Genomic DNA, 19,443 nt, shown 5'->3' on the forward strand with positions numbered 1-19,443 from the left:
CTTAGACTTTCTCTCTCTACTTAGTTTTCTCTCTCTTAAATTCCCTCTAAACTTTTGTTCTTAATTCTTTCATTAATTCCAGATTATTTTGGTAACGATTTCTCTTCCTTTGATCTTATTTATTTTATTCCTCTCATCATGATTTATTTTATTACTTTGATTAGTTTAGTTTTTAATATGTGTGAGTAGTTTAATTTCTAGGGTTTGTGGGGCTCCATAAATAATATGAAGGGGTAATTTATTGTTGTTGATTATCAATGCTAGATTAATTTCCTATTGATTGGATTAATGCTCTGTGACTAGATTAGGCCTATCTTTTATGCATGAGTTTGACAATATTGATTCAAGAATCGAGAGATGAGAATTAATGTTTAGGTCTAGTTTCATTAGGCAAGTTAATTTATAAATGGTTAAGTCAAGATTCGAGAGATGAGATTTAATACCGATAAATTAATTGTGTGATTGTAATACGTAGCGAGAGCCCTTTACAATCTGGTTAATTGATGTATTGATGATTGACTATTATTGATTATTGGTATTGCATGATAATTTCTTATTGGATTGTTTTAATGTTTTACGATTGCGGCTTGTAAAAGTATAGCAATATTAAATTGATGAATCGAGCAGATGTTAATTTGATATTAAAGACTATTTTCAGTAAGAACTTAGATCTAGTAAATTGCGAGAGCCTGTTAGATTTATGCTGATTAATAAATTGCGAGAGCCTGTTAATCATGTTATTTATGCAATGTCAATGATTGATTACTATGTTTTACCCTGGAGTATTATTTATTGGTGAACCCATGCCCTAGATCCCTTTATATATCGTTTTCTCCCTACTCTTATTCTTTGTAGTTTAGTCTCATACTTAATTATAAATATAGGTTACTTAAATAATTTAGATTATAATAATAAATTAGGAGTAAAAAGACTTGTTTCCCTGTGGAGATCGACCCTACTTCCCTGTCTATCTTAGTTAGTGATTTAGGTAATTATTTTTTATTAGGGGATACGACTTTACCCTGTCAAAATTTGGCGCCGTTGCCGGGGAAACGGTTTTATTTTTATTTCTGATTGTTTTTGTAGTCTAGATTATTTCTCTTTTGTCTCAGAGAGCGTTAGTTCTCTGAGACAAATCTCATATTTGCTTCTAGTTTTTGTTTATGCCCAGGTGTTCCAGATCAGGTTACATCCCTTTCGATCCTGAGATCGAACGTTCCTTCCATAGACAGAAAAACTTCTACAAGAAAATCCTGGCGGATTCTGGTGATACTAATAATAATCACCGCGATCCTCCAACTAATTCTAGCGATTTAGAGACATCATCAGACACAGAATCAGAGATGGCGACTCCAAAGAAGCTTAGTGATTATTCACAACCAAAGCTTACGGATTTTCCACATCTCACCCCTACTCCGGCTCTTGATGGGGTTCAATTTGAGATCAAACCTCAATTTATAACGATGATAGAGACGAAGCAATTCAGTGGAGCCAAGGGCGAAGACCCGAATCTTCACATTGCCGACTATTGTCAATATTGCAACACCATCAGGCAAGCTGGGGTCACTCAAGACCAAATTAGGGAGATTCTCTTTCCCTTCTCTTTAACTGGAAAAGATAAATTGTGGTTTAATGGCTTAAATAGAACTACACTTGGTATAACTGACTGGGAAACTCTTGTTTAAAATTTCTATAACAAGTATTATCCTGCAGAGAGAACAGCAGTACTACGGAGTGCGATTTAGAACTTTGCCCAAGAAGCCGATGAGTCTTTATATGAGGCTTGGGAGAGGTTCAAGGACTTACAAAGAGAATGCCCTCACCATAATTTAGCACAATGGAAGTTAATCCAAGCCTTTTATAACGGCATTGGAAATTCTTCGAGAATAATTTTAGACTCTACAGCTAGTGGGAGATTTATGAATCTTAATGTTGATGATGCAGGTCAGGTTATTGAAGATATGGCGATACACAATTCCCAATATGGGAATCCCAGAGGATTTGCCAACAAGGGGAAACATAGTGTCGACTCTGTATCCTTTTTGCAAGCTCAACTGACCTCTATTTGCCAAAAATTAGATAATCTGAGCTAATGTAGCTAATGTTTCTGCAATTAATAATAATTCTAATGAGGCTTTCTGTGAAAATTGTGGTATTGTAGGTCATTGGGAGCAGGATTGCAGGAGTTCCGTGGAGCAAGTTAATGCCTTCCAAGCTTATAGGCAGAATAACCCATACTCCAACACTTACAATCCTGGGTATCGGAATCATCCATACCTTTCCTACCGGAGCACTAACGTTCAAAATCCACCACCACAAGAACCACAGGTGCCACAGCAACAGCAGCAGAAATATTATCACCCCAATGCTAGCCAGAAGAATCAACCACAACAACCCCCCTCATCTTCCAACCCTTCTTTGGGGGAAATTAGAGCAATGTTGGTCAATATGCAAAAGCACATGGAGAGCAGGGATGCGACAATTGATCAAATTCTAGCGCATAATAAAATTGTAGATAATCAAATTGCGCAACTCTCCGCTACTCTACAAGCACGCCAACAGGGAGCCCTGCCGGCACAGCCGACTAGGCCTACGGATCAAGCATTTGCAATTACTCTAAGGATTGGTTCAAACTATGAAGGGCCCTCTATGCCCAGAGTTGATGAACCTATTTTATTAAATAATGCTAATCTTGATTCCATTAAACCAAACAATGTAGTTGATAGCCCTGCAGGGCTAAAAGATAATACTAACATATCTAATTCTACATTGCAGGGTAAAACTCCAGAGAAGGTGGCTACTCCAGACAAAGATAAGAATGCTAAAAAGCCAATCATCAAACTCCCTTTCCCCAATCGTCAATTGAAGATAAACTTGGATAAGCAGTTTGGTAAGTTCCTGGAGGTGGTTAAAGATCTGAAGGTAACAGTCCCCTTTACTGAATTGATCACACAAATCCCCTCATATGCAAAATTTATGAAAGAAATTTTTACGAGAAAAAGGTCTATTAGTGAGGTAGAGACAGTAGCTTTCACTGCAGAATGTAGTGCCGTACTTCAAAATAAGTCTCCACCTAAATTAAAAGATCCAGGTAGTTTTTCTATCCCTTGTCATATTGGCAATCTCTTGATTGATAATGCATTATGTGATTTGGGTGCTAGTGTTAGCGTCATGCCATTATCTGTGTGTTCTAAGTTGAATATGGGTAAATTAAAAGCTACCAATATAACTCTACAAATGGCCGACCGTTCTTTTAAATACCCCTTAGGTGTTTTAGAGGATGTCCCCGTCAGAGTAGGTAAATTTTATATACCTGTGGATTTTGTTGTTCTTGATATGGCTTAGGATACGCAAACCCCAATTATCTTGGGTAGACCATTCCTTAACACTGCAGAAGCAGTCATAGATGTAAAAAGTGGTAAGTTAACACTATCAGTAGGGGACGATAAAGTTGTTTTTAATCTGAATAATGCCCCCAAAAGCTCCATGACTGAGGAGAAATGTTTCAGTGTTAATGTGGTTGAACATTATTCTAACAAGCCCCAAGCTCTTGAAAAAGATCCCTTGGAGGCGGTATCTTGTGTTGCATCCTTTTCAGATGAGATAGACAAATGGTAGAAGGAAGTCGATGCAATAGAAAGAGCACTCTACAATGCTGGTCTTGGCTTCGAGGATGAACAAGTGGAACCGATCGAGCAAGTTGTGCGACTCGAGCCTACGGTAAGTGTTCCGCCAGATCAAGTTACAAGAGTTGAACGCAATAACAATTTGAAGCAACATTCGATCAAATAAGGGTTTTTAGTGTGTAGCATTGAAGATCCCCCAGTCCAAGTCAAGGAGGATCCGCCAGATAAGGCGACTTGGCGCCCCACAGGTTATGTCAGGAAGCCGCATCGCAGCCTAAACATCGCTAGACCGGGTGAGAAACCACCCGATCAAGCGTTAGGTAAAGGGTCCTAGGAATTATACTTGGTAAGAAGGTCGTGCGGGACCTATATAAACCGGCGCTTTGCGGGAGGCAACCTGTATTTCATGCTTTCTAGTTTAGTTTTCCTTCTCTCTTATTTTATTTTAATTTTAGAGAGGTGAGGAGAGTGATATTTTACCATTTTTAAAGTGTTGTTGTACATGTATGAATTTGATAGGTAAAAAGACTTAGAAAAATTTGAAGAAGAAAGGAAATCGGAGAAACTCCAGGGCTTGGTCGGGCCCGATCGGGCGAGGCTCGCCCGATCGGGCGCGCAAGTGAGGCAAAAATCGGAGAAAAATTTGCCCGATCGGGCGCGAAAGCAGAGCTGTTTTCGAGGCTAATTTCGCCCGATCGGGCGATGCTTGCCTGATCGGGCGCGAGAGGAGAGCTGGAAACGAGTTCTCTTTTCGCCCGATCGGGTGAGGTCGCCCGATCGGGCGCAAATCGAGTGAGAAGAAACGAAATATCGGGCGAAGCTCGCCCGATCGGGCGAGCAAAGGGCGAATTATTATGTTCGCGTTCGCGCCCGATCGGGCGGAGCTCGCCCGATCGGGCACGCAACTTGCATTCTGGAAATTTCCCCATTCGCCCGATCGGGTGCGCCTACAGCCCGTCCCCCCCTTTATTTTCTTTTCTCTTCTCTCTTTCCTCACTTTCCCCTTATTTCATCTTCTTCATTTCAATTTCTCTCTCTAAAACCTCCATTTCCAAACCTTCAACTCACACTTCATTCCAAGATCTTCCCCAATTCTTCCATCCAAACTTAAAAATTCTTACATTTTCCAACTCCTCTCATCTTCCTCTACAATCTACACTAAATTTTCAACACTTTCTCTCAATTTCTTCTCAAACCCTAAGAGTGATAAAGCTTCAATTCCTACTATTTTCACATTAAAATGGCTTTCAAGAGGTCTAGAACTGTTAGGGGTGAAGGATCGAGGCAACAAGCACCTAGCATTGACCCGGAGCTGCAAATTCCGGGGTGGGAGAGGGTGGTCATCACCACCCAAGAGCAAAAGCAAAGGATGCTCAACCTCATCACACGGCAGGTAATTCCTACCCGTTTTATTCACCATCCTACGCTTTCTAGACTAGGAATTAATAAACGTGTTGAAAAACTATTCAAAGGAATTGGCATGAGTGGTTTGTTCAATTTACACTATGATACTTATGATTATTTGACTTTAGAATTCATTTCTAGTTTTAATGTCATAAAATCAAATGCTCGAATCTCTCATGTTCAATTTCGATTGTTTAATAATGATATTAGATTGTCCTTGAAAGATTTTGGAAAATTGTTTGAATTGAAATCCGATAGACCAATTGAACCACCCCAAGACAACATTACTTTTGTCTACCGTGCTCTAATAGGGAATCCTAACTTAAACCTCCAACATGCCAAGGGCACTTGGATTCAACATCCCGTGCCAAAACTTTGGCAACGGTTTGTTGGCCTTACCATCTTTGGGAGGCATGAACCGGCTAATGTGAGGAGAGATGAACTAGAGCTATTAGGATCATACATGATTCCTAAGAGTGACAAGCTTAAAATAGTTCATAGGATGGCCCAACACTTTCAGAGGGTGGCCAATGCGGCCAAATCGGGTAGGTCTAAGGTCCCAATTTACTTTGGTGGGTTAGTAACCCACATTGCGGTCAAATACCTTAGTTGGACCCCTAGCGATGATGGTAAGGTAGCCGGACCAACCTTAATGGACGCACCCTACTTAGGAGGCCTTAATTGGATAAATGTGATAGGGGGTGAGACTTGGTGGGTGATTCATAGGGAGTCGGGTAGGAAAGACAACGCTTTCACCTTGCCTAACCCGGCCTTGACCAAATTTGGGAAGGGTCTTCCCTCTTATATCTTTGAATTAGGAGACCAAGGGGAGGCCCAAGCACACCACCAAGCACCTCCCTCACCACCACAACATTTCCACCAACCATCACCCCAACACTACACACATAACATTCCCACTTCTTCAACCAACTACAACATCGACCCTAACGCCCCATATGACTTTTCGGCTTTTAGAAGCCAATTGGATCGGATAGAGAGTGGGCAAGGGAGGATGGAGGGTATGGTTAGGAATTTGGACACTAGGGTAGGAGCCCTAGATGCTAGGGTTGGGGTTGTGGAGAGGAACTTAGGGCGGGTTTTATACCCCAGGTATGATGATTACGCCCGTCGGGGGGCTATTCCCCCTGAACCACTTGTCCCCGATTGGTTCCAATACCCCCAAGGGGGATACACGGACCCAAGTGCCTACGGTACCTATGTGGACTATTCATCGGTCCATGGATATGGGACCGATGCTCCTTTTGGTGGGCTTGGGGGGAATGTAGACCCTAACTATTTTGCAGGTGGTTCGGGTTATGGAGGTGGTGGTTCGAGCCATGGAGGGGCCGGTTCTAGCCATAGTGGTGGCGGCTATTCGAGGATGGATGAGGATGAGGAGTAGGTTACACTCCCAAGTCAATGAGGGCATTGCTTGATTTGGCTTGGGGGGGTAATCTTTCGCTTGGTAACTCTCTTTCCTTTCTCTTTATTTACTTGCTTTCTAGTGTAGTTTTTATTTGCTTTCTAATTTAGTTTTATTGCTTTCCTTATATGAAAAATACAAAAAAAATTTGAAAAATAAAAAATCCAAAAATACGTTCCAATGAATTGTAAATCATGCTTCCCTGTGCCCCATACTTGAGAAAATTTGTTTTGATTCTTGGTATTTAATGATGAATATTGTGGATTAGTTGATCATGATATGATGTTTGATTGCCTTGAAACCTTAGCATGCGTCAATTTTTTCCAACTACTTGTGATTATAGTGCTTGACTAGTTGATTTGGTTAGGAAATGTGTGATAGTTCCATAATTCCTGGTATGTCAATGAATTTGAGTATTGATTTGCAACTACGAGTAGTGTTTCATGACTTTTTATTATGCACATGAGGAGGACGAAGGCGTTCATTCTTTTAGGTAGCCTTCAGAGTATTTAGATACATTTGTTCCCTTCTTGTCACCCATGTTGTTGCTTGTGTCCTTTTATTGTTTATAGCCACATTACAAGCCTTAATTGCCCCATTGGTTACTAGTCCCAAGCTTGGCTTGGGGGAGCTATTAGTGAGTGAGGTGAGGGATTTGTAGTGTGCACTTTATTTGCACAATTTGGGTGGGTTTTGAGAAGTAATGTGTTCTTGATCATATTTTTGTTTTTATGAGTTTGAAAGTTGTATATGTTTGAGAAAAATAAAAAAAAGTGTGATGGAAAAAAAAAAAGAAGTTCAGAAATAAAAGTGAGAAATTTGAAAAAAAAAGAAAGTGAACTTCTAAGAAAAAAAAGAAAAGAAAAAAAATGTTTGATGTTCAAATGTTCTAAGTGAAGGTTAATCAAAAGAAAAAGGAAAAAAAAAGTTGAGTTTCAATGTAAATATTTCAAGTTATGAGTTCAAGGGTTGTTATTCACTCTTGTTCCATATTGTCATATTTTTATGAGTGAAATTGTAAGTGTTGGGATTGTTTTTATTGTTTGGAGTATATTTGGTGGTTTGTTGTTGGAGTTGGTTATGTTGGAGATGTGTATGATCATTATTTTTGATCATGGGTTTATTAGGATTTGGCTCCCTTTTTGCATAGCTTTTCTCTCACATGATCCCAAATTTATCCTACCTTTACTCTAGCCTTACATTACAAGCTTAAAAGACCTTCCGACCTTGTGCATAGAAGTTATGTAAATGTGAAAGTGTTGTTTTTCAATGCAAGTTATGACTTGGCATATTTCGAGTCGACTAGTAGGATGAGCGTTCAATGTTTTTATACACACGAGAGTGTGAGTTGGGAGGGCATTGTTCACATTAAAGGGGTTGGTTGGAGAGAGATCGAGTACATTCTTTACTCGCCACATAAAATGAGAGTTGAGTGTGTGAGCACTAGTCTTGAATTCTATATGCTCTTGTGGTTTGCTCTTTTTGACAATTGTTAGGGAGGAAAGGCAATTAGATGGATTTGATTGGTTGACCTTGAAGCATGTTTATTTGATTTACCTTGAATCGTTTGAGCTTGATTTTTTTTTTAATATTGGGGTGGGGCATGTTTATATGTTCGTTGATGAGCTCTTTGCTTAGGGACAAGCAAAGGTTTGGCTTGGGGGAGTTTGATATGTCTATTTTATATAGTGTTTTACCCCCGTCCCGTGGTCATTATTAGTAGTGTTTTTGGCTCTTTCGGGCCACTTTTATTACTAATTTGTGTGTTCTAGTGTTTTCGTAGTTTTAGTTATATTTTACAGGAAATTGCACTCTTAGAGCATTTTCCCGGGCCTTATTGGATCAACTACGGAAGCTAGAAGAACACGACCATTTTTGGAGCCCAAGGCCGGCTAGAGCCATCGAGCCGGTGACTAAGGGCTCGGTGATTTGGATCACGAGGCATTTGGGCCATGTATTCGAAACCCGAGAGGAAATATGGATTGGGCCGAGAAATCTAGCCCAATCGAAGTCCAAGCCTCGAAGGAGAAGACCGGGCCCGATCGGGCGGATGCACGCAAGGGCAAGATGCGCAGCAAGCCAGGCGCGCCCGATCGTGCGAGGCTTAGCACGATCGGGCGGTGCTGTGAGAAGACCTGTGCGAGGAAAAAGGCGGGCCCGATTGGGCGCGTGTTTATGGAAGGGTCTTTTGATGAGCAATTAGTTTCTAATTAGGAGTAGTTTTTAGTTTTGTTTAAGTACGTTTTTAGGAGGCTTAAGGAAGGATCTCTCTTCCTCCTCTCTTAATCTCTTTCTTTTAGACTTTTTCTCTCTACTTAGTTTTCTCTCTCTTAAATTCCCTCTAAACTTTTGTTCTTAATTCTTTCATTAATTCCAGATTATTTTGGTAACGATTTCTCTTCCTTTGATCTTATTTATTTTATTCCTCTCATCATGATTTATTTTATTACTTTGATTAGTTTAGTTTTTAATATGTGTGAGTAGTTTAATTTCTAGGGTTTGTGGGGATCCATAAATAATATGAAGGGGTAATTTATTGTTGTTGATTATCAATGCTAGATTAATTTCCTATTGATTGGATTAATGCTGTGTGACTAGATTAGGCCTATCTTTTATGCATGAGTTTGACAATATTGATTCAAGAATCGAGAGATGAGAATTAATGTTTAGGTCTAGTTGCAATAGGCAAGTTAATTTATAAATGGTTAAGTCAAGATTCGAGAGATTAGATTTAATACCGATAAATTAATTGTGTGATTGTAATACGTAGCGAGAGCCCTTTACAATCTGGTTAATTGATGCATTGATGATTGACTATTTTTTATTATTGGTATTGCATGATAATTTCTTATTGGATTGTTTTAATGTTTTACAATTGCGGCTTGTAAAAGTATAGCAATATTAAATTGATGAATCGAGCAGATGTTAATTTGATATTAAAGACTATTTTCAATAAGAACTTAGATCTAGTAAATTGCGAGAGCCTGTTAGATTTATGTTGATTAATAAATTGCGAGAGCCTGTTAATCATGTTATTTATGCAATGTCAATGATTGATTACTATGTTTTACCCTGGAGTATTATTTATTGGTGAACCTATGCCCTAGATCCCTTTATATATCGTTTTCTCCCTACTCTTATTCTTTGTAGTTTAGTCTCATACTTAATTATAAATATTGGTTACTTAAATAATTTAGATTATAATAATAAATTAGGAGTAAAAATACTTGTTTCCCTGTGGAGATCGACCCTACTTCCCTGTCTATCTTAGTTAGTGATTTAGGTAATTATTTTTTATTAGGGGATACGACTTTACCCTGTCAGCAACCCTGGAGGCGGAGCAAAACCGCCTTGTTGCTGAGAGTGACGCTGACAATGACGCCCGTAAGAAGATTGCCTGGGCTGCCTTGTACCCAGACGCGGATTACAGCATCTGGGCACTGGCGCACAGCTATGCCGAGTACGTGGTGTACTTGAGAGAACAAGGCGAGCCAGAGCCTGCCTCTTTCGAAGCCTGGGTCAACTCCAACAACGAGCCGTCCGCGCCTGAGCTTCCTGGTCCCGGTGAAGCACAGGAGATACCCTCAGATGATGAGGAAAAGGAGGAGGACCAGGAGGCACCGTCTGCAGGCCAAAAGTGACCATTCAGCGGCAATATGCCAATCTCTGCTTTTTTATTTTTTCTTTTATTCAGCGGCTGTATGCCAAAACTTGCTTTTTCCGGCCTGCGTGCCGAGTATCCTTGTATTTACCGGCTAAGGAGCCGAGTTAATTAACAATTTCTTTCTCCCGGACGGGGTCCGGTTAACATTTGATCCACTACAACCGTTTGGTTGGGTGGACTTTTATGAAATGCACCGACAGAGTCGGTTTTGATCATTTTGCATTTGAATTTTTATTTTGTGCAAATTTTAATTTTTCATTTTTGCCTAACTTATCCAAAGCATGCGGCGATTTTTTGCCTAACTAGTCAATAGTCTGGCTGTCCTTGCCCCTGGACGGCTGTGTGATTGGTTTCAAGTGGAGTTGGTTGATTGACTTGAAAACGTCTGATGCTGCAAAGAGCATGATATGTTTGTAAGTCAATCAATCACAGTAGTGATTGCCCCAAACCAAGTGCACAGCCGTACACTAACAGGCGTTCCAGTCACTACCCAGACGACGTTTGTCCGTCTAGGTAGAGATTTCATAGCCATTGAACAACTCTTTTGCCCCAATTGGGGTGGGAAGTGCAATTTTGGAATAGATAACCTAAGTGAGACCTTCAGCCGGTGACCAACTGATGCCCCATATCATCCGGTATTTGGCAACTTGATCATTCTTCACAGGTCATTTTGGTCAGACGGCTATGAGTTGACCAATTAGGTCGTTCAATCTTTGTCGTCTGCATGGGTACGTAGAACCGACAAATAGTTTGTTCTCTGCGACGATTGCACCCGGAGGGGTGTCGCCGGACGCCTTTGTCCATGTTGGGACAGGCGATTTTATAAAATGAGCAACCATCCGGCCATTTTAGCCTCTGGTCTTGTTTAAGACCGGTTGTATAGCCACTAAACGTTTTTGTGCTTAGTTTTTAGTTGAAGTATTGAATTTACACTAAGTATCAAACTTAGTTGTTTAAACGAACGAGTCTGTCTGGGTATTACCCGGACGGACAGGCAATTATTTAATCTTACCAGGTATCAAACTTGGTTAGGTAAAAGAAAAATCCGTCTGAGTATTACCCAGGCGGATAATCAGACTTAGTTAAATGAACAAAGTATCAAACTTAAATAAACAAGAGATCCGAATATCCGAGTATTACCCAGGCGGTCAAACAAAGGTAACCTTTACTAAGTATCGAACTTAGTTAGGTAAATGAAAAATCCGTCTGGGTATTACCCGGATGGGTAATCAAACAATAACTCAATTTTGCAAACAAAGTCTGAATCTTCATTAATTAACTCATTGTTTACAAAAAGTTTACATTCTCATAAGTAGTACTTTTTTAGATTGTCTACATTCCAAGTTCTAGGCAGACGCCTGCCGTCTGGAGTTTACAGGCGGTAGGTGTCATCCCTTACTTCTTCATAGATCCGGTAGGGGCCTTCCCAATTTGGGGTTAGCTTCCCCGGCTCATTGGCCCTACCAGTTGCCTCCATTTTTCGTAACACTAAGTCGTCAACTTTCAAAGGACGCTTGTGTACTTTTTTGTTGTAGGCTCTCGTCATTCTCAGACGGTAAATCTCATGACGCAAGGCGGCATTGCCCCTGCGTTCTTGGAGTGAATCCAATGTCAGGCGCATTGCTTCCCAGTTTGCCTCTTCATCATATAGCATGACTCTGAGAGTTGGCTCGTAATGTTCGATGGGCAAGACGGCTTCAGCACCGTAAACCATGAGAAATGGGGTTTCACCGGTTGCCCCTTTTGCTGTTGTCCGGATGGCCCATAGGACATGGATTAGTTCTTCTGCCCATAAGCCACCGGCTCTTTCTATTTTCTTCTTAATGCCGTCTGAGATGAGTTTATTGAAGGCTTCAACTTGGTCGTTTGCTTGGGGCCGGCCAACAGATGCAAAATAGCTTGAGATCCCCTGATCTCTCAAACTGAGGACCATTATCAAACACCATAGACATAGGTACCCCATACCGGGTGATAATGTTCTTCCAAATGAAGGAAATTACGTCTGAGGTCTTGATGTTTTTAACCGCCTCAGCCTCCACCCACTTGGTGAAATAATCCACAGCCACCAAGATGTAGCACTTTCCGCCTGGAGCAGGCGTGTAAGGACCTAGAATGTCCATGCCCCATTTTGCAAACGTGATTGGGCTGTGGATGGTCGTCAGATCAGTAGCCGGACGGTGAATGAGTTTGCCAAATTTTTGGCACTTGTCACATTTCTTCACCAATTCCTTGGCGTCTACCTCAAGAGTGGGCCAAAAATAATGTCGTCTTGCTCTGACGACTAGGGACCTGCCGCCTATATGCGAGGCGCAGAATCCCGAGTGCAAGTTTTCGAGAACTTCTTTCCCCTTTTCTGGGGTGACACACTTCAACAAAGGCTTCAGAAACCCCGCCTTGAAGAGTTCTCCATTTTTCAACTCGAATCTTGCAGCTCGTTTTTTCAGGACGGCTGCCTCCTGTGGCGAATCAGGAAGTGTGCCGTCTGAAAGGTAGGCCCGGATGCCATCCATCCAGGTAGAGCTTCGGTCCAGAATTCCAATGGGATCCTCATAGATGCTTCTCTTTTCAATAACTTCCCAAAACACTGACCGAGGCGTATCATGGCAGGCGGAAGACGCCAGCTTTGACAATGTATCCGCCTGGTTGTTTTCCGACCTGGGCACTTGACTCAGACGAAATTCCTCAAGTGCCTTGGTCTCTTCTTTGATTGCCTGAAGATATTTAATCATAGCCGGATGAGTAGCCTCATAGCTTCCCTCATACTGGCTAACGACCAATTGAGAATCAGAGTAGGCGTCAATTTTCATGGCCCCTGCCGCCTTACACATGTGGATGCCGGCTAGCAGGGCTTCATATTCCGCCTCATTATTAGAGGCTTGAAATTTGAAGCGTAGTGCATACTCAAATCTGTCCCCTTCAGGAGACTCGTAAATTACGCCTGCACCACAGCCGTTCTTAGTAGAACTCCCGTCTACATACACTTTCCAAACCCGATCAAGATTATCCGGAGCCACCGGACGGGTCATTTCAACAATGAAGTCGGAAAACGCCTGACCTTTCACTGCCTTTCTTGGTTCGTAAGTGATTTCAAGACTTTGCATTTCAATAGCCCATTTCAACATTCTCCCGGATGAGTCCAAGGTAGACATTGGCCGCTTGAGTGGCTGGTCGGTGTAAATCACCACCGGGTGTGCCAGAAAGTAGGGCTTCAATTTTTTGAAAGCCATATACAGAGCAAGGCCAAATTTTTCAACCATGGGATACCGGAGTTCAGCATTTTTAAGAACATGGTTAATGAAGTAAACCGGGAGCTGCACGCCGTCTCGCTCAGCAAGGAGAACGGCACTGAGGGCATGATCTGAGACGGCTAAGTACATGTACAACGTCTCCCTAGGTAAAGGACTGACCAACCTAGGTAGAGAATGTAAATGCTCTTTCAAACTCTAGAATGCCGCCTCAGCATCCTCCCCCCATTCAAATCTGGTTTTCTTCCTGATTGCTTGGAAGAAGTAGAGGCACTTGTCACCTGACCGGCTGAGGAACCTCCCCAGGGCGGCCAGACAGCCGGTGAGCCTCTGCACTTCCTTGACATAACAGGGTGACTTCATGTCTATCACCGCCTGTATCTTTTCAGGGTTAGCCTCTATCCCCCTTTGATCAATCAGGAATCCGAGAAACTTCCCAGACTCAACACCAAAGACGCATTTCTTAGGATTTAACATAACCCTATGCCGCCTGAGGGTGGTGAATGTTTCTCGGAGATCAACAAGGTGATCCGTCTGTAGCTTGGATTTGACTATCATGTCATCAATGTACGCCTCCACATTCCTCCCAATCTGATTAATGAAGACCGTATTAATCATCCGTTGGAAAGTGGCAGGCGCATTTTTCAAGCCAAATGACATCACAGTATAACAGAATAACCCCTGATCAGTGACGAAGGCCGTCTTCTCTTGATCTTTCTTCCACAGAGGTATCTGATGGAAGCCGGAGTAGGCATCCATAAAGCTCATCAAGGCGTGACCGGCTGTAGAGTCGACCAGACTGTCGATCTTTGGAAGCGGGTAACTGTCCTTTGGACACGCCTTGTTGAGGTCTGTGTAATCAACACACATGCGCCAGGTCCCATTCGGTTTCTTAACAAGGACCACATTGGCCACCCAGTCGGGAAAATTGCAGGGCCAGATGAACTTGGCGTCTAGCAGCTTTTTGACTTCGGCAGCTGCTGCCTGACTTCTTTCCTCGCCGTGGTTTCTTTTCTTTTGCCGGATGGGCTTCTTTTTAGGGTCCACGGCGAGTTTGTGGACAGCGAGATCCGGGCTGACGTCTGGCATCTCTTCTACTTCAAAGGCAAAAATGTCTTTGAATTCCTTCAGCAGAAGGTGCAAGCTTACACCCAAAGTAGCATGAGAAACCGTCCCAACCTTCACAGTACGTTCTGGACGGCTTTCATCCAGAACGAGATCAATACTTTCACCAGCCGGTTGAGGGCGGAGCTCCTCTGACCGTTCACCGGTCAGTGATTGCTATTTTTTCTCTTTCTTCACCTCCACCAGCAGAGGTGCCTTTCTTTTCTTCCCGGCTGCTGGTGGGACAGGCCCAGGGTCGGCATCCTTGACATTGTCAAGGTCTATTGGTTCCTGGCCGTCTGGGGCCACAGTGTCTCTGACGGCTGAGAGATAACACTCTCGGGCCGTCTTCTGATCCCCATTCAGGGAACCCACAGTGCCGTCATCCCTCTCATACTTGATGAGCATGAGAGATGGGATGATTACTGCCTTGGCTACGTTGAGGGTCGGCCGACCAAGGATAATGTTGTAGGCGGTCAACTCCTCAACGACCAAGAATCTGACGACAATATGTCGTCCTTGGCCCTTCTCTCCCAGCCGGATGGGTAAGTCAATTCTTCCGGCTAGGTAGACCATCCCACCCCCGAAACCAACCAAGGGGTGGGTGACCGGATGCATGCTGCTGACGTTATATTTCAGCTTTTGCAAGCACCGGAGGCTGATGATGTCTGATGAGCTGCCGCTGTCAATAAGGATTCTTCCAACCAGTTGGTTGGCAACCTTACATTCAATAACAACAGGGTCATCATGCGGACGGCGGACGCTGCCCCTATCCTTCTCAGTAATCAAGACGTATGGGAAAGAGGTGCTTGCAGACGCCTGCTCGTCATCATCCTTGTCCATCTTTCGAAGATGGCTCTTGGTGCCCCGGATGGTAGGGCCTCCACAAGAGAACCCGCCTGCTATTGTGTAGACCGGCTCCTTATCGGTATCCGAGCTACTAGCAGGCTGGGGGGTAGTCTTGGAGGACTGACCCTTGTTTTTCTTTTTTGCCCCGGCTGGGGACTTAGAAATGTAGGACTTCAACAGCCCTTTGTCAGCCAGACGGTCCAACGCCCGCTGAAGACTGAAGTAGTCGTTGGTGTCATGGCCGACCTCCTCATGGAACTGACAGAATTTATTTTTGTTCCGTGACTGGACAGAACTCATCATAGGGTTCGGCTTCTTAATGGACAGCCGGTCCTTTACCTCCATGAGGATGGAGTTGCAGACTTTGTTAAACTCGTACTTGGGGACGTACGGTTTAAACTCTTTCTTTTTCTTCTGGGACGGCTGGTCAGAGTCAGTAACCGCCCATACTTCTTTTCTTTTCTTGCTCTCTTCTTTGTTTTTGGCCGGCTGAGCAGACCGGTTGTCTTTCTGTTTGTCGGACTTCTTGGAGTCCGACTGGTTACCAGGCGAGCAGAGGTTGGTAGCTTGGATGTAGCTTTCCGCCTCCCTCAGGGCCGCCTGTAAGGTGAAAGCCCCTTTTCTGACTAGGTCGAACTTAAAGGTCGACCCGTCTCTCAAACCTTTGAAAAAAGTCTGTAAAAGCTACCTCGTCAGACAGTCCTTGAATCTGAATTCTTATCAGATTGAACCGCCTGACATATGAGCGCAACCCTTCTCTCTCTCCCTGCTTAACAGTGCTCAAATCAAGGCTTGTTTTCTTAGCAGAGATGTTCATTGAGAAGTTGGAAGCAAATAGGAAGGCGAGCTTCCTGAAGCTATCGATGGACCCGGCTGGCAAATTGCCAAACCATTGTTGGGCAATGCCCTTCAATGTAGCCGGGAAGCACCGACACCAAGTGGCATCATCCAACCCCTGCAGATACATGAGGTTGGTGTATGCCACGAGGTGGTCTTCCGGATTGGTGGTACCATCATAGGTACCAACCAACACATTCTTAACCTTGGCCGGCTGGGCCGCCTCTGTTATCTCCCGGTTGAACGCAGAGGGCTGTTCACCCAGGCGCAGCAGACGAAGCTGTCAGTCCAATAGCTGGACATTTGGATATGCCGCCTGACCTCCAAAGAAGGTCGGCTGCATGAAGTGAGGAGGATATTGTCCGTAAGCCTGAGTAGGCACATACGGTACAACTCCAATCATGTGAGGGCCAGAATGGACGGTATTACCGCTTCTCTGGCTCATATGCAAGGAGGGTGCACTCCCTGCAGAAATATTGTTGAAGCTGTCTGGAAAGTTCGACGTTGAAGCCGACTCAGACAGCGATTGGTTTCTCTTCCGGTTAATGATCTCCCGAGCATCAAGAGTTGATTTTTTACTTCTCACCGGCTGCTGAGTCCGGCGAGTGTTATTGGTGTTCTTCCCATGAAGAAGAATTTTTTACCAATCAATGGTCCCGGCTGCCTTCTCCTTTGGATGAGGAGTGGGCTGCCGGTTTCTAACTGACTTCCCCTTCTCTGGAGGAGTCTTCTTCGCCGACTGACCTTTACTTGGGCTTTTGGTGATCAGCTCTTTAATTTCACCCTTGAAACTTGTCATGAATCTCATGAGTTCGTCTCGGGTGACAGGGGCTGATCCAGCTGTCGTTTGGGTTTCCCCTTCCGGCTGCCCAGTGGGTCTGCTCGGACCCGCCTGGGAGGCACCCCGCTCCAGAGTCTCTCTGGGCCGGATGCGCTTGATTCTGAGAGAGCCGTCTTCGGCTGTAAAGGTTTCGACCTGAGGATCCTCATCCTCCTGGTCTGTAAAAACTTCCGGGTCATCACCCAGACGGTTAGGGGGTGGTACAGACTCTTGAACCATCTTCGAGGTACTCTCCCCACAGACGGCGCCAAATGTTTTGGGTGTTTTTGTCCCTCGGGAGAGTTACAACACGAAGACTGATCCGGGGTGAGCTGTACCTGCAAAATAAACGGAGACACCAGTTGGGTGGTGCTCCGCCTCTGACGCACAAGTTAGAAACTTGAAGGGAGAAAAAGGTGCGGAAATTTAGGTAGGGATCTGCTCGGATTCCAAGCTCAGGATGTCTCTATCAAAGAGCAAATGTGTAATAAATGATCAAAACGTCCCCTCAAAATGAGGGACATCTCCCTATTTATAGGGTCTTTGGAAATTGTGCCCCTGATTAGGTCATTGAACCCTAATCATTGGTGGTCTGCGCCGCTTTGCGGCTTTCTCGGGATTTGGGCCTGAAGGCCGCCTTTTTCCCTTAATTTCTGGAGTGACACGTGTCAAGCAGGGATTGGTCCACTTTGGGCCATCCTGAGGCTGACACGTTTCATCCTCTGATTGGACCACGTGGCGGGGTAAAATTACCCTAAACAGCTGTTACTGATTTTTTTGTTGAAGGCTTGATAACAATTATAATTACCTATGGGTAATGGTTACCTTTCACTTGTTACCTCACAAAAACTTAGGGTAACAAATACCCTTACCCTCCTCAAACATAAACAAAGGGAGTAAAGTTTGATCGATTTCTTTCCATGGTCTAACCAAGCAAATTTAAAGGTAATAGTTAAATGATTCCTCCCCCTCCCCTTATTTGTTTCATTTCCATTCCGTTTTCATAATCCGAACCAAATGCCCCCTTAAGTGAGTCTTTTCATGGTAAAACCAAACAAATGAAAAGGTCTTATTTGTTTTCATTCCACTTTTTTTTCAATATTCATAACAAATTGTTGGGGTTGTTCATCCCAAGTTTCACATGGAAGAAGTAAGGAGGTTAAAACCTCCTTATAAGTGAGTGCACACTTCATTAGGATGAGACCTTTTGGAAGGTGCTTAAAAACAAATCCGTGCAGGCTAAGCCCAAAGCGGATAATATCATAGTAATGTGGAATGGAGTGTGCGTGCGACCCGACAAGGTGGGTGACCTAGACCCAACAAGTCAATAATGCTCTAGAACGTTCAAGTAGCTTATTATTGTAGTATAATGTCATACTATGTGAGTCATAATTTATACTCCCTCCGCCCCCTTTTGATAGTCCCTTATGGACATTTTTTACTGGAATTAATAAACACAAATAAGAATAGTTACAGTACATTGAAAAAGTTATTGATATTGGATATGCAAAAAGTAGAGAAAGAAAGTAATAAAAGTACATGGGAAAACAAAATTTACATGGAAAAGTTAAATTTGCACAAATATTGTTGCAAATTGGAGGGAATTTTGGAAAAATTTAATATTACTCCGTAATGGTTGTTGAAAAAGCAAATGAGATGAACATTTTGGGAATAAAATTTGTTCATAAGGGACTATCAAAAGGGTATAGAGAGAGTAATAATTAAAGTTTTGTACATTGCAACGGATTTGATAAACTAGCTAATCATCAAAATTATCATATGTTAATGATTCATTGATGCACTTGAACTTGCAGTTATTATAATAAATAATGCAAATAAATAAATTAATTTAGATGATTGAATGCGTCCGTGATCATGAGGTATTGCTACTCCTTGTACTTTATTAAACACATGAGACATGTACTAATTAATTTAATTATATGTACGACTATTGGTGGTTACTCCATTATCTTTTGCAATTGCTTCAGTTAACAGTACTTTGATTTTAAGTCATCAATGTTACACGTGCTTATTAATTTATACACTTGCTATTATGGCTTTCGTTTTAGTTCAATGGATATATTGGTGCTATAATTTATTTATATATATTGATTGATTAATTTATTGATATATATTGATTAATTGATACTCATAATATAACAAACTTATCTTTATTTGTTAATATTAGAAAATTTTGGCGCCTTTTTCTTTTTGTGTTTTTTTTTTCCTTATTAACGAGGTAACCATTACAACTAATTAAAATAAAAATATAATATAGTACTTCTCCTTAAATAGAGGTGATAAGAAAATTCCGACCCTAGAGGCCTGCTCGAATTTGAACTTGAAAAATCTCCCATTTTGCCAAAAAGCTTAAAATTTTAGGCTATTCTCGTCTTTGTAAACAAATCCCAATAAAATTTGGTTTGGTTTGGCCTAGCTTGCTAGACACTTTGAAGTTGTGGCATCAACAA

At 42.6% G+C, this 19,443-nt stretch overlaps 1 non-coding gene across 1 annotated transcript; it reads right to left on the bottom strand.

Moving 5' to 3' along the window:
* Positions 1-1,724: 1,724 nt before the first annotated feature.
* LOC145637389 (small nucleolar RNA R71) lies at positions 1,725-1,831 on the bottom strand. The gene has a single exon (XR_014114180.1). It is a non-coding gene; the product is annotated as a small nucleolar RNA R71 (small nucleolar RNA).
* Between the last annotated feature and the right edge of the window lie 17,612 nt (positions 1,832-19,443).

This window comes from Chenopodium album, chromosome 6 (assembly GCF_948465745.1).
Source record: "Chenopodium album chromosome 6, dcCheAlbu1.1, whole genome shotgun sequence".
Lineage (NCBI taxonomy): Eukaryota > Viridiplantae > Streptophyta > Magnoliopsida > Caryophyllales > Amaranthaceae > Chenopodium > Chenopodium album.